The sequence below is a fragment of the Canis lupus genome, chromosome 19 (genome assembly GCF_048164855.1).
Source record: "Canis lupus baileyi chromosome 19, mCanLup2.hap1, whole genome shotgun sequence".
NCBI classification, from domain to species: Eukaryota; Metazoa; Chordata; class Mammalia; order Carnivora; family Canidae; genus Canis; species Canis lupus.
In genome coordinates, this window is record NC_132856.1 from 16091382 (window position 1) to 16105080 (window position 13699).

Below are 13699 nucleotides of genomic sequence, written 5' to 3' on the forward strand. Positions count from 1 at the left end.
CCCTTCCTCTTTTACTATGGCTTCTCACCACTGCAATGATTAACACTACAAAACCAGATTCAACTATACTAAATCCATGTTTGCCACATTCAGACACAAAATCATTCCTTCCTTTTTGGCCAGTCTGAGTTCTCTTCCACTTAAACTTGGGTTTGCCTTCCTTTGAGCATTTGTCACAAAGCTGGACCAGTAAAGAAGTGGCGTTTGCTTTTGATGGCATTCACACACAGCTGCTGAACTTGCTAACCAACAGCATACTACTGACTCATTGTCCCATAAATATCAGTAGTATGACTCTGAGTGCAGGAACAAGTTAACACCTTTTAGTGTTGTGTGTGTGGTTATGTACTCCAAGAGCAGTGTTAATTAAAAAAAGAATTGCTTTGAGAAAAAAGAGGTCTTTTGTGTTCCCAGGGAATCAAAACAATCTGCATTGCAGTGCATCATGTGTGGGAAGGAGATGAGGCAATAATGTTAAAATACAAGGGACAAGGTTGTTTTAGCAGTGATCAGGTTTTCCCTCTGCCTTCTCTTTCTTTCTTTTTTTTTTTTTTTTTAAAGGTTTTATCCATTTATTCATGAGACACACACATACACACACACACAGAGACAGAAAGAGAGGCAGAGACAGGCAGTGGGAGAAGCAGGCCCTATGCGGGGAGCCCAACTTGGGACTTGATCCCAGGTCCCCAGGATTAGGCCTTTGGCCAAAGGTGGCGCTAAACCACTGAGCCACCCGGGCTGCCCTGCCTCTTCTTTCTACAAACACTACATATCCACTAGGTTTCTTTTACCCAGCTCTGGAAGATATACCAAGGAGCAAATGTATCTCACAGGACCTTTTCCTGAGAAACTGAAATACCACTGCAATGCAGAGACAGAGTAGAAGATCCCCTGCCCTGTTATCTCCTCATCCTAAACTCCTATGTACCAAGGCCCAGACTTGAAGTCCACTTCTCCAGGATCCTTTTCCTCCTCCTCAGCCTGGCCTATTTTCTAGTCCATAGTGCCCTTTAAATGATCGCATAGAATAAAAACCTCTTTGCCTCAGTTCTGAATGTTTCCCCTGACTTCTTTATTTATTTATTTTTTAAAGATTTCATTTGTTTATTTGAGAGAGAGAGAAAGAGAGAGACAGTGAGCAAGTATGAGTAGAGGGAGAGGGAGAGGAAGAAGCAGATACCCCATTGAGTAGGAAGCCCCATAGGGGGTTCGATCCTAAGACTATGGGATCATGATCTGAGCTGACAGCAGATGCTTAATCAACTGAGGTGTCCTTTCCCTGACTTCTTGAAAAAACACATATACACACAAACACATTATGAAGGATAATTTACATATCAAAAATTGACCAACTTTAAGTGATTCAAAGATTTTTGGTAAATTTACCAAGTTGTAAAGCCATCACCATAATCCAGTTTTAGAGCATTTCCATGACCCATGATCCTTCATGCCTGTTCATAGTCAATCCTCAGAACCTGTCCCGGCCCGAGGCAATACCTCTAATCTGCTTTTTGTCTCTGAGAATTTGCCTTTTCTGGATATTTCATATAAATATAATTAGACACTATATATTCTTTTGCATCTGGACTCCCACTTGGCATAATGTTATCAAGATTCATCCATGTTGCAGCATGTATCTGTTCCTTTATATTGCTGAATAGTATTCAACTGTATGGAGATACCACATTTTACTTTTTTATTCCCTGGTCATATTAGCAACAAAGTACACAAAGTGAGTAGCTTAAAAAAAAAGAAAATTATTCTCTTACAGTTCTGGAGGCTAGAAGTCATAAATGAGGGCAATGACAGGCCCTCTGCTCCTGACACTCTGAGTAGAATCGTTCCTTGTCTCTTCCTAACTTCTGGTGGTAGCTATCAATCTTTGATGTTCCTTGCCTGGCATCTCCATTACTCCAGTCTCTCTTTTGTCATCACAGGACATGCTTTGTGTCTTCTCATTGTATTTTTATAAGGACACCATTCATATTGGATTAAGGCCCACCATCATCCATAATGACTTCATCTGAACTAATTACACCTGTACAGACCCTATTTCCAGATAAGGTCATATTCTGAAGTACTGGGGGTGGGTGGGGTTATATCTTCAGCATAGCTTTTTGGGGGGACACAATTCAGCCCATAATACCAGTTGATGGGCATTTATTGGGTTGCCTCCACTTTTGGCTATAAAGAGTAATGCTTATGAGAATATTTGAATGCAAGTCTTTGTGTGGAAATTTCTTTCATTCCTCATTCATTTTTTACATGAATGACTTATCTCATGCTTCATGTCTCAGCTCAAAGGGTGCCCCTTCACAGAAATGTTTTCTGATCACACTATCTAAAATAAGTTGCTGTGTTATTCTTTATTAACATCTATTTCCTCTATGTTAATTATCATAATTCACAATCTTGTTTATGTATGAGTCTAGTATCTGTCATTTCATTGAGACTGTAAAATGCATGACATCAAGTAATGCGTCTATCTTTTTCATTTGTACCTCTAGCTTCTATCATTGTTTCTTCACCTAATAGGTACTAAAAAACTACAGCCATATAAGTAATGTCATTTTACACACAAAATCCTGAGCCCTTCTCAAACAGCATTACTGTTTTCTATCATCTTTATAGCTATTTATAGACATGTTATCTCTTTCTTTGTGCTTTCATTTCCTTGAGGAACGGAAATACTTCTGATTTTTTTTCCTGTGGCCCTCACAAATCCTAGTTTAGTACCAAGCATATGAAGAAAAAATATGATTAGCAGGAATTTGTGGAAGAGAGGAAAAGATAGAAGAATATAGGCCTTATACTATGACACACAATAGCTATTAACTCAAACATGCACTTCTTTCCAGGCACGGAAGTCATTTCTAAAGTATCAGCATCACAGCTTCTTATATGATGACTTCACTCACTTACACCAGGTTTTTTCTAAAATGAGCTCTAGGTTGTTTAGGTGGTCATACGGATGATTTCTGGGTTGATGCTCATTGATCTATATTTATAGCTATAGAAATTAAAGTAACAGAGCTAATAATACAGATTGATCTGTATTATAACAAGGTTATAGGACATAAAGATATGGATCAGAGATTGGATGGTATGGTTTTCATGATGTTTAAAGAATTTTCATTATATTTAAAGATTGTCCTAGTCTTAAAGTCATAAAAAATAAAGAAAGCAATTTTCTGTAACTATATTATGACATACATTTGGGGGGGGGCGCTTGCAAATTGTTTCATTTAATTTGGTGACATCTGGCAGAAGATATATTTTTTATTTGACTATTTACTTCATTTTAACTATTTTGGCCTTTACTTTCTATATTAAATTTAAAAAGCTGTTGCCGTTTTTATTTTTTTATGGAACAAAAGAGTACAAATGTATTCTTAAAACAAGGTACATTTTTCAAGTCCTTTCTCTGGCCACCTGTACACTTTTGAACTTAATTGGTCTACAGCTGCTCTGGTGATTTACAGAATGATTAGGCAGAAAGAGAAAGGCTGCTGATGGAATTGCTCCAGACTCGTTTTCTATCTTCAAACTATTTAAAAGGTGAGACGATATAAAGACCTAGCTGTGTCCACACAACCAAGGCAGGTAAAAATAAGGAGTGCATATCATATAGTCAAAATCAACCAGAATACATCATCTCAGTAATATTCCCTTTCTCTTGCATGATATCATTAATTTATGATACAATTTGTCTACAGAGACAGCTTTTGCTTTTAATTTTACAGACATTTATACCTATAATTTTAAAAATAAAGAAAAAAAGTCTTAATTCATAAAAATGCATGTCCATATTTTCCATTCTAAAATGAGAGACCCACCATAACAAATAGTGAAAGTTAAGTACTTGAAATTCTACACATTAGAGTCCTCAGGAGTCAAGGGCTTAGCTCTATATTTATATTCTGATGGAGTAATTGAGTTAGTGTTTATGTAATATCAACCATAAGACATGTACTATGCCTAGCACAATGTGGATAACCACACCTGATTATTATCTTCATGACACCTGTAGGCCACCCTTTTATAATGCCTTTCATGGTAACATGGCATATGCAGGCAATGAGTGTTCACTGAATAACTGAAAGAGCTGACTTTCTGAGGAAGATGTGGCTAGAAATTCCTAGGGTATTTTTTTCTAAACCAGTGGTTCTCAAACTTAAAATCACCTTGGAGGGCTTAAGTTTCTGATTTAGGAAGTTGAGATAGAGCCTGAGAATGTGCATTTCTAACTATTTCCCAAGTGATGTTGAAGCTTCTGGCCCAGGGAGTATATTTCAAGAATTTCTGTAGTAACCATGACATGTTAAGCCCAAAGCAAAGAGTACAACATAGTAATACTAGACTCTCCTGTGGGCTAGTCACTGGAAGAGTATTAGAAATGGAATCCTACTGGTTGCAATGCCCATCAAGAGCCTGAGCCCTGTATATGACCTTGTGGCAATGACTGTTCCCCTTTAAAAACCTAAAAAAATCATTAAGGTGACAATGATGTCTATTAAGAACATAGAATTTAACAAAATAACTGGCAAATTATAGAATACGAAAGAGAAATCAGTCACACACCATGCTTGTTTAACTACAATTTGCAGAGTGCTGTGTTGGCAGAAAGAGGCCACTTTGCAGAGTTGAGTGCCATAACATTTTGCCAACACCTGCCTCAGCTGGAACCTGTGCTTGCTAAATTAAGCCACAGAAGGCACTTTTACCCACTTCCACAGAGTGGGATTTTCTACTAAAAAAATGGCAAAAATCATCTTATGAAAAGTTCCCAGATGATTTTCTTGTGGATGAAGTCATATGATGTGTAGTTCATTAAGCTAAAAATATTTGGAAATACCTCAGTCCTACACATCCCTTTGGCTGAATTTACAATTTGCTCTTTTAAAAAAAGACTTGTTTTCCTCTGGTTTGAAGGAGACATTGTGAGGTCTAGGATACCATCCGAGGTCCCCTTCTACCATAAGACACCCTCCAATAGGTGAATTTCCATTGAGTTTGAGGCCACAACAATCCAAACAACAGCCCCCCTTCCCTGCCGCCGCTGCCAGTGCTAGAGAGGAGTAAGGAAGCTGAAGGCTATACAACCTTAAATTTAGGGTTTTAGGGTATCCTCAGAAATCTGTGGGATGTGAAAATAAACATGTTTTAACTTCAAATCTGAATTCCTTCCTTCCTTCTCAATAATTAAAGTGCAGAGATAACTTTAGTCATTTCAGAACGCTATCTCCTATAAAGGTAGAGTGAATGCATCCATGCTTGACTAAAATAGTCCTGGTTTACCCGATATCCTTATGTAACTTGCTAAGTTTCCAGTTTGGACAATTAATTATAAGGTCATCTTCTTTTGGATGAAAGAAAGCCAGCTGTCATCTTCCTGTGATTAAGTACTTTTATATCCAGCCTACTAAAAAGGTCTTCATATTATCTTGAACAATATACTTTCTCTCCCTCTAATTTGTACATGTTGGTCCTAGTTCAAGTCTTTGGAACCACAAAACAAACAAACAAACAAAAAAAACAAAAAAAAAAACCAAGTCTTTTGATGGATAGTCTTCATATATTTAAAGATGTTATCATGTCAGGGATTGGCAAAGTTTTACTATAAAGTGACAGAGAACAAAGGTTTTATTTAGGTTTTGTGAGCTATACAGTCTCTGCTACAACTTAACTCTGCCATTATATAGCTGGAAAGCATTCACAGACAATATGTAAACAAAAGGACATGGCTATGTTCCAATAAAATTTTATTTACAAAAACAGTAGTTGGCAGTATGGCCCATGAGCCCTACTTGGCTGACCCCTGGCTTAGAAGAAACGAGAAAAATAGCAAAGTTTCAGAGAGTTGATAGAATCGACAAACTATTAGAGCTAACAAGAGAATTCAGCAAGCTTGCCAAATGTCGACTCACACAAAAAAATAGCATTTCTGTACATCAGCAATAACTAACTAGAGAATGTGATTAAAAATAAGAAACCATTTGCAATAGAAACAAAAATTACAGAGAATTTAGGAATTAACTAAGAATACCCAACATTTCTATGGATAAAATGTTAAACTTTTTTTTTTTTTTTTTTTTGAACAAAAACAGACCACAGGCAGAACTGGCCTGCAGGAGGAAGTGTGCCAACTCCTGCTTTAAACAAACAAGGTACAGATTGCCTGGTATTTTTTTCCTTCCTCAACTCATGATGGAAGCTTGGGCTGTTCCCCAGCATCAGGCCAGATTTCCTCCCACCCAAGGCACTGCACCCTTCACTGCTCCTTGTTGGCTCTTATTACAAAAGAGACTTAAATGAACCTGCTTTTACTTCCTCACTCTCCTCCAATATGGCCCCACTCCTGCCTCAGGCAGTTAGGCTTCTCAGCTGGACTGTCAGCTGTGATACACAGAAAGACTTCTGCTTTCCTGGTGACAAGTATACAACAGGTACTCAATATTTGTTGGTTAAATGCATAATCCAATGAATTCCCCATGTCATCTCAATTTTAGGCTAAACACCTCCACATCCCTTATTCATGTCTAATCCCTCTGTCTGTACATGTGTTTTCTGCAACTCAATTCAGTGATTCTAATAAGAATGAAACTTTAGACCTTTCATTAATTTGGAATCTCTAAGACAGTAGGTTTCCAGGGGCTGAGATCACATCTTTTTATTTCAGTGTACCACACACAACGGGTACTTAACAGATGTTTCCTAACTGACTAGCTAAATGACCATCCAAGACCTTTGGCCCCCATGGACCTGAAATGGAATGACTGTGCTAGAGGTCTAAAGCTGACTGCCAAGTTTCTAAGCTTGTCAAGCCTTCAAAATATCCAGAGCCATTAAGACACTATTAAATCAGATTAGCAATGGCAGTTTAGCAAAATATCTCACATCCTTTAGTCATTTAGATATTCTCCTCATAAAACATGTTTTACGCCCACAGATCGTCAACTGTGATGTTGTTAGAGAATTAAAAACAAGAGATGATTGCTGTGACAAAGCCACACAAAAGTTGCAATTAGAAGTGAGAGTAAAATAAAGCAAAGTGTTTTGGTATAAACTCTAGATCTTAAGTAACATAAAAACATGTCTAAGTGAAGAACTTATTTCTACCCATCACCAGGTAGAAGTGTCATTTTGCTAATTTAAATGCTAGGACATCAGTAAAAGGTTGTAGATCAAGTTTACAATCAAAAAAAGATCTTCTTAATGAATGGGTTTTTGATCCAATCCCCTGAGGTTAATTAAGCAGCCAACAAATAAAGCTGCTTTGTTTATGAAGACACACAGTGGTTGTTAATGCTCACTTGAGGTTCTTTTTTTTTTTTTTTTTCACTTGAGGTTCTAATCCAGCTTGGGGCAATATTAGAAAAGTTTACAACAAACTGATGACATATCATAATGGAAAATACATTATGCTGCATCAATATAATAGAATACCCTATAATATTCTAGTTTTATCCTTTCCATTTTTTAGTCTTAAATTTGGAACTTTAAGGGAAATGCGTCTTCTAAGCCACTAATAGTCACAGAGGTGAAGGCTCACAAATGCCCCTTTTTGATCAGAAAGAGTGAGTACACCTAGTTTCGTGCTAGGATTAGTTTTTAGCATTGGGAAGAAATCTGATCCAATGAATAGCATCCGTTGATTAACATCTGATATTCCTTGGCCTGTGTGAATATGAAGATTTGAGTAAGGTAACGTAGAAAAGTTGTGACTAGAATCCTAGAGGAGAACTAGATTTAAACGTGGATATGATATACAAATCACTCATTTTAATAGCTAAGAAAATGAAGAACCAAAGAAATGGTATGATTTTTGTTATGTGAATTAGTGGCAGATCTGGGACCACAGCCCAGATTTCATGACTTCTTTTCTTCTTGACTTTTAGCCCTGTCCCCATTTCACTGCATTCCAGGTGAGGCCACACCAAAAGAGAGAAAGCTGGTTGGTACCAGTCAGGCACATTCTCAACCCTATGTCCAGCCCATCTGTTTCTGTCCTTCTTGCTCTGAAGCTGCAGGAAGCTAAGGCTGTCAGCTAGTCTCTTGTCCACTGGGTTAAACCTGACTTCAGGTGAGAATGCTAAATACTTCAGTGCCGACCATACTCAGCATTTTTATGGCTATATAAAATTAGGCCAAGAAAAATGGGTGAGAACTTAGAAAAATATCACCAATTATTCTGGTTATATATGAACATAAATTTTAAATAACTTTAAATGGAAATATAATACTCAGAAAAGTGAAGTTTACATTTTAATTTCCAAAAACAATATATCTAGTGTATAAAGCATATGTATATTTGCACAACATAACCTATATGTTTGTAAATGTATATATAAGAGAAGGGGAGAAAGAGAAAGAACTTTTGGAACTGTAACATAGGATAAAGCCCTTTCCCTCTCTTCCTTAGTATCTCTTCTATTTAGAATTCTTTTTTTATTTTTTTAAGATTTTATTTATTTATGCATGAGAGACATAGAGAGAGAGAGAGAGGCAGAGACACAGGCAGAGGGAGAAGCAGGCTCCACTCCATGCAGGAGCCCGACATGGGACTCGATCCCCGGTCTCCAGGATCCCATCCTGGGCTGAAGGTGGCGCTAAACTGCTGAGCCACCAGGGCTGCCCTCTAGAATTCTAATTAGGGATAATATTCAATAATATTTAACACACACTATACAAAAGCATAAAGCCATCGACAGACACTGGCTGTAAACTGCTCAAAATTTGTCTTAGTTCTAATAAGCAAAACAACTGCCAAATCAATCCCCAGCCAGCCTCAAGGAAAGCAGAGAAAAAGGCAAAGGTTAAATAATAACTCTTGCTCAATTATGTACCTGCGTATATAATGTACATAAACATCCTCATGGACATGACCTCATTTTGCCAAGACTGTACTAATCTCTGCTAATTCTTCTCTTCTTTAGCCACTTTAGAGGACATCAGGGATAGTGATTAAAGACAGAAAAGGACAGAAGAAATGGCCATTATAACTATCATCTAAATCTATGATTTCTCTTGGACTTAATGCTCTATTACTTTTGTTTATAGAAATTTGGGACAACTCTTTGAGATCTGTGTAGGAAGCTCATAATAGAACAAACTCATCATCATTAATAACCAGCAGTTGGCCAATATTGATCCTGAGACTACTTTAGTACCTGTCATAAAAATAATTATGATACACTTTTCTCAATTAAATCTTTTTTTCTTCATGGTACCTAAGCAACAGGTGCACTTTCCACATGACAAATTATATTTTCTTTCCAAAGCAAAATTTAAAATATCTAGATAAACTCTGATATAAAAAATTTTCTCACATTAGCCTAATAACTCAATTTTATACTTCCTAGAGGTAAATACTACATGGCAACATAAAGTTGTTTAGGAGAACTATCAATACAAAAAATGTAAAAAATCCTAGTGGGAAAGAAACAAGGTAAATCTATTAATGTAGGGTCCCAAACAGCTTTTGTGAAACTCATTTAAGTAGCATGGTGACAGAGCACTGGGAAATTGATCCTGATGCTTCCTCATCTTACTCCCCTGATCTTCAATTCTCTTCTTTCCCAAAGAATAAAGATATAAAGTTGGACGATTTCTAAGTGCCAACCATCTGTAAATAACCCTTTACCACCTTTACCAAATGTTTTCCTAAAAACTCAAAATATTTCTAATCAATGTAGAAAAATGAGAAAATACAACAAAGCAAATAGAAGAAAAAAGAACATTTTACCACTGCAAGTTAAACACTTCAAAGTTTAACACTGTTAGCATTTTGGAGAGTAGTGTTTCCAGCTTTCTCTGTCATCATCCACATATATTTTATAAAACAAGGATAATATTATCTATACACTATGTAATCTGTTTTTAAAAATAGAGTATGCTGAGTATATCTAGGTAAGGAGGTTACTGACACTGCATTTTATTTTGTCACTCATCAAAACACTTTTTTAACTTAACGCAAAAGATAAGCCTCTGAGCTAGGTACTGTCATCCTCACTTGACTGATGAGAAAATGGAATGAAATGAGGTTCAAGTGATGTCCAAAGTCACACAGCTAATAAGTGGTAAAACTGGATTCCACCCTGGGAATCTGGTTCCAGAGTTTCAGGGTTTACCTCAAACCATCCTGCCCTACATTCCACTAACGATTTGAGATATAAGAAGGGGTGAGCCATGTGAAGAGCGTGGGAGTGGGAAGGGAACATAAAGTACCAAAGTCTTGCTAAACTGTGGTGAGCTGGGGGCAAGGGGTAAATAGGGTCAGTGGGATAAACACGGGACACATCACATTTGATATCTATCAGGACTTGAGTCAATGTTCACTGTTCACTCTTTATGACTCACTGTAGCCTTTTGGGCTGGAAATAATGAATCATAGTCCAGAACTGCTTAGCTGAAACTCCAAGGGAATAACCTGAATATTGAGGACATTTAGTTCTTTAAACTACATCTGCACTTTGCAGGGAAAATGACCAGCCATGGTAATTAGTTCACTTCAGGCAATAGACTCTGATGTCTTGCTTATTCATATTTCAGAGGCAGAAGGGATATGTGAAATTTTGAGAGAGCTTCAATTAACAAAATGATTGTACAAATTCTATACAACCTTGCATTTATTAGTCTAATATGCAGTCGCTAAATACAAGATCATGCAGAATGATAATTTTATTGATTTTATTCTTGTAGAATAGACTTTAACAAGAATGTCATCTTTATTTTGCAATCTCTTCTTGATTTATATTTCTCCTTTTCTCTTACCTCCAGACAAGAGCTAATTAAGTAACCTATTTTGTGCTTAATAATATAGTTCAAGTATCCATTTTATGTACTCTAGCCTAAGTGGGAAAGACATAGTATGAATTTTCACCATGCAACTCTCATGGAAATTAAGAATGAATGGGCATTAATTGCTGAAGAATGATATCTTTATTCTGCTAATTTTGTGATAAAATATTCTAGTCAAAAACATTTGTCATCTTGATGAAGATATACTAGACAAGTCAAGATATATCTAAAAGCCAAGCAAAAGGCAAAGTTGCTGGCAACTTGAAGTGCCGTGATGATTCTGGAGTTCTTATGTTCCTGAATTTTTGTTTCTTCTGGCAACTGTGTGCAATATGTCTCCTGGGCTGTCTTAGCAGATCATCAATATTTCATTACATTTGTGACTTGACACACCTGAATGGATAATACTACCACTGAACAGACATTTTGGCATAAGTGCATTATAAGCAGCAGTCAGAGGGATTTATTTTTAAATAAGTCTGTACAAAATGCCAGTGGAGCACATCTTTTGCAAAAGGCTCTTCATCCTTAGGTCTAGAGAGATAGTATCAAGAACTTTTGAAAAAAGTGGTCCTTCACCTATTTTTCTCCTTAAACTGATAAAATGTTCAGTTTTATTTAATTCAGCTTATTACAACATTTTTAAAGATTTTTAAATTTATTCATTTGAGAAAGAGCATAAGCACACGCAGACGGGAGAGGCAGTAGGGAGAGGGAAAAGCAGACTCCCCACTGAGCAAGGAGCCAGATGTGGGCTCGATCCCAGGACCCTGGGATCATGACCTGAGTCAAAGGGTCAGGTTCAACCTACCTAGGTACCCTTATTTCAACATATTACATTAACATTTGTCATCTGGCAAGCACTGTGCTGGTCCCTAGAACAAAGTTGGATGAACCAATGACCTGTGCTTGATCAGGGTTTCAGCAAGGTGGGAGAAGAAGGCAAGCTGATAAGCGCATGTCAAAATATCAGATGAGTATTATGATAGAGAGATCAGACAAGAATCACAAAACAAATTATTCTTTCTATTGCCAAGAGGGAAGTCATGCTTTTGGCTTTACAAACAATGACTAAAATAATACTCTAGATTTTTCCTTGTAAACCTGTTCAGTAAAACCATTTCAGTAAATGGCATTCCCATAAACCCAGCTGTGACACCAGAAACCTATGTGTCATCCCTGGCATTTTCTTCCAACACCTCCTACTTCCAGTGCATCATCAAGTCCTGGCAGCTTTACCTGCAAACTGTATCCTCCAGCCATCCACTTCTCTATTCTCCTCTGCTACTCTCTACTTCAAGCTGCCGTCACTTCCCAACTGAATTATTGCAATAATCTTTCGGTTGGACATCCAGTGTCCACTCTCACTTATTTAAAGACCTACACAGTAACTAAGCAAACTTTGAAAAAAACATACACCATTCTCTTGAATAAAATCCTCTAAAGGCTTCTCATTGTACTTGAGATAAAATCCAATCTCTTCCCCATGGTCTACATGATCTGGCTGCTGATTCCTTTTTAACCTCAACTCAAAACATCCTTTACCCTGCTCACTGTGCTCCAACCAAGTTCACATTCTCTTTTCTTCCTGAACATGCTGTTTTTTTTCAGGCCCTGGGGCCTTTGCATGTGATGTTAATGCAGCTGCACGGCTCCTCCCTCTGATTATCATAGGGCTGACTTCTTATCATTCAGGTCTCAGCTCATATGTCACCTCCTCAGAAAGGCTTTCCAAGACAATCTTGCCTAAAGTGGATATTCCACTCCACAGAGCTTCTATTTCATCATATGGCTTATTTATTACTATCTAAAATAACTGTTTTTTTGTTTGTTTGTTTATGTTTATCTTTATCAGTGTTCTCCTAGAGAATACAGTACAATGAGACAGGGCCCTATTGTTCTTGCTCACTGGCACTCAGAGTAGCATCTGTCACACAGTAAGTGCTAAATAGATACATGTTAAATGTATAAATAAATAAATGACTGAAATATATGGTATTTGCTAAAAAATTCCATAGCATGGTTTATGTTATAAAGATGCCCAGACCCTCTTTGCAGAGATGATTTGTCTGCAAATATCCTGTTCTGGGAGGTTCAGATTCACATCCCCACTTGGGTACTAAGTCCCTTCAGTACAGAGGGGAAGAAGAACATATATGGACAGAAATATGAGTTCTAGGCTTGATTTTGCCATGTTTTTCTTGTATAAATTAAGGTAAAAGGTGGTATAGTGTAATGAAATGAAACATAGTGAGTGAGAAGTTAAGATATTAGGCTCTAGAATCAATAGGACATGGGAGCCAAGTGTGAATCTTGGAGTCATGAGTTTTTAGCTAGCTATGTGGCTTTGGGATTTGTTATTTGACATGTGTGAGCTCCAGTTCATTCATGTATAAACAATAAAAGAGGATATTCCTCATACAGTCGCTTGAGGTTTGAATGAAATAATCCTGGTAAAATTCTGAGCACCTAGGAAATAGTAAGCTTCTAATGAATGTTTGTTATTAGCATTCTTGTTTGACAGTTTCCTCACGTGTACAAAAAGTGTAGTAATTCCTGTTCACAATGGAAGGTTGTAATATGTACTTGATGGGAAAGGGATTTAGAAGGAATAGACACTTAAAGACTTAATTATGCCTTTGTTTTCTTTTACTCAATAAATATTTATTAAGAATCATCTATGTTCTAGTTATTGCACTAAGTGCTGGAGGTATACTGGTGACCAAGGCACTGCATGTGCTTCTAAACAGTAGGTTTATAGTTAGATAGACAGGAAAATATACTGGTAACTGTGATACGGAATGAAGAGTTCTTGGGAGTAGAGTAATAGGCTTTATTGGACTTTGTAGAGAAGGTACCTGACGCAGTAGGGTGGAGAGGGGTTCAGACAGAGATG

The 13699-nt window shown here is 37.1% G+C and overlaps 1 protein-coding gene and 1 long non-coding RNA gene across 24 annotated transcripts in view; one reads left to right on the plus strand and one right to left on the minus strand.

The window, feature by feature from the left end:
- CNTN4 (contactin 4) overlaps positions 1-13699 on the minus strand; it is a 917305-nt gene that overhangs the window by 165630 nt on the left and 737976 nt on the right. The window lies entirely within an intron of this gene.
- Positions 1-13699, plus strand: part of LOC140609942 (uncharacterized) — a 171847-nt gene that overhangs the window by 120322 nt on the left and 37826 nt on the right. The gene's annotated exons all lie outside the window — the stretch shown is intronic.